Source organism: Xiphophorus couchianus, chromosome 8 (assembly GCF_001444195.1).
Source record: "Xiphophorus couchianus chromosome 8, X_couchianus-1.0, whole genome shotgun sequence".
Lineage (NCBI taxonomy): Eukaryota > Metazoa > Chordata > Actinopteri > Cyprinodontiformes > Poeciliidae > Xiphophorus > Xiphophorus couchianus.
Window position 1 is genome coordinate 27,879,903 of NC_040235.1, and position 2,630 is coordinate 27,882,532.

The 2,630-nt window shown below is 44.0% G+C and overlaps 1 long non-coding RNA gene across 1 annotated transcript; it reads right to left on the minus strand.

Annotated features, from left to right (window-relative positions):
* Positions 1-322: 322 nt before the first annotated feature.
* Positions 323-1,027, minus strand: LOC114149208 (uncharacterized). Its single transcript, XR_003596465.1, has 2 exons — positions 891-1,027; positions 323-813 (listed from the first exon to the last, which is right to left on the minus strand). It is a non-coding gene; the product is annotated as an uncharacterized LOC114149208 (long non-coding RNA).
* Between the last annotated feature and the right edge of the window lie 1,603 nt (positions 1,028-2,630).

Sequence of the window (2,630 nt, forward strand, 5' to 3'; positions counted from 1 at the left end):
GTCTCGGGAACTGGCAGCCGAATCTCCGAAAACGTGGGACGGATTGGCGGGTCTGGAACTGCAGGTGAGGCTGGGGCTGGAGGCTGCGCCTGCTGAACGGAGCCTTGCAAAAAGTTAGACAACTCGGTTAACCGACGGTTTGTTTCAGCCTGTCTGTTACTCAACTCTCTTAAAGCTGAATCATGTGACTGTATGAGAGCATGTTGTTCCGATAAAGCCCTTCTTATAGCGTCTGCTGGGGTAGGTTGTAGGCCTGAGTGTTCTGTCATGATGGGTGATAGCCGGGTTACCCACATGCAAGAACACACCAAGAGAAGCGATATGAAACAACAATAATATTTATTTTGGTGAAAGGAAGAGGGGTCAGGGGAAATAGTTCTGGAACCTGGGACTGGAGGAAACTGGTCGTCAGACTGTATATGAGAAAAAGCGGAGTGAGACACGGGATGGGTCAAATGGAATAATTCTGAGAATCTTTCGTAGGACGCTTACTTGAATGCGGAGGTAGTATTGTCAATGGTGGCGGCTGGAGAAGTGAGTTACCGTCGGAGAGCGAGCAGGTAAGCCTTGCAGCTGGAGAGCAGAGTGAGCTGACTTCCGAGCGGGGCTTCGACAGTTAGCTCCCGGAACATGAAACGCTGGCAGGCTCAGCCGGTGGCGAGGCACAGAGGATCCACGGGGAGGGACCAGGGAGATAAGTGCACGGAGGAAGGCAACCGATTGGTAATACCAATGGCGTCGTGAGGAACACAAGGAAATCCAGGGGGGAGCGCTTGTCCACATCCAGGAGTCACAGGGCGATCACAAGGAAATCTGACGGGGAGAACACAAGGAGCGATCAGAACACAGGGAGCGATCATAGAAGGCTTCTTCCTAAGAAAAACGTCTACCAGTGAAGGCAAACACTCAGGCACTGGAGTGTCAGCTAGGCTGTCCTTATGAAGCACCTCCGCAGCTCTCGAAAATTAGACACAGGTGCGTCTACAGGTTGGCCGCCACACTTCTCCAGGGGCTCCGCTCACTGGTGGCATTTGATGGCTGTAAAAGGAAACGCAGCTTCCCAGAAAAAACCCAGGACAGAAGAGGAAAAGAAAACAAAATAAAACAGGAAAAAGAACCCCAACCTAACATCCTCAGTCTGTCTCCTTTTGCAAAATTATTTGTTTTGTTACAGTTTTGGAACTGAACTAACTCGTCAGGCAGAACATCAGCAAGGAATGCAAGGGGAAAGCAGAGCTCAGTGACTTCTGCAATTCCTCATTCACAATAATCAATTATTTTAGTTAAGTTTCCATGGTTACCACAGAAGCACAAAAACACAGACATATAAATATTAATTTAAAAGTTAGCAGTAGCAGTTCCTTTTCAAATCTAAAGGATGAGAAAGAATACCTTCAGTTACAGTAAAAGCTGAAGCCACGTCTCTCTCCAGGAGAGAGACACGGTTCAACACTGAGAAACAGAACTAACTGCATCAACGACAGAGAGAGAACAGGAAGTTATTGGCAGCAGTAACTCAGATGAGTTCCCCTGCAGGAAGGTGTCAAATCTTAACAGAACTTCAGACCACAAGAACATTGGTTCAAGTTTCTGGGTCAGTGAAAACTGTTACAGATTACTTTAATAGTTTCAATGTTCAAAATGCTGTTTGGGCAAAGAGTTCAGTTTCCAGGCTTTTAACATGGTGCGGCACTTTTACAAGTTCAAAAAATCTCAGACATCAGCAAGGATTAACAGATAAGCATGTGATGCAGTTGACTGTGGAATTATATTTCTCGCATATACATTAATTTGTTAATAAAGAGAAGATTAAAAAGGGCTGATGCACAGTCAGGGAACGTTTTTTTTTTTTTTTTGAATGTCCACACAGTTGCATTTTTCCATTGAGCCCTGCTCATGTTCAGCTTAAATGGAGAGTCTTCTGATGGTATCTTATTAAAACACATTACCTGAACAATCCCCGTCTCCCCAAACCGATTTCATTCAGCAGTGCTCAGAATTTCTGATCGCAAATCTGTTCTCATTATACTGTTTCTCACATACCTCCTCTTTATCTGCCCTGCCTCTAGTTTCTTTATCCTCCCTGCTTTTCTCCTCCCCTCAGGTGAATATAGTAATTGCTACAATTTAACTGCTACTGTGTTGGATCTCATGCTTATCCTCTCCAGTCACTCGATTATAAAAGAGATGAAAATAGAATGCATCTCCCATGAAAGATGTAGTCGAAAGTGTGTGAGTGCATGTGTGTCTTGACAATTGGGAATTACTTGCTCAGGCTGGTCTGAGTTCTCTTTGTATTTTTTTAATAATTCAATTATTGCCAATGTTGTGGTGAAACTGCAAACTGAAACACACAAATCACTCCAATCCTAAACCAATTCCTTTCCATTTACCCACAATGACTTACACAGACACTGAGCTATTTTCTGCGCTGCTGTTTATTAGATTCTCATCTTTGGCCCTTGGCTAGTCACTACTGAGGGAGATGATGAAGAAGTGAACTGGACATCTCTTCCATAATGCAGAGAGGAAAGATGATTTAGAAGAGATATTATGCTCTTTAACAAGTTGACCCAGTTTCCTCAGGTTTTAATGAAATGTCAATGAAATGCTCATGTTAGAATTTTACA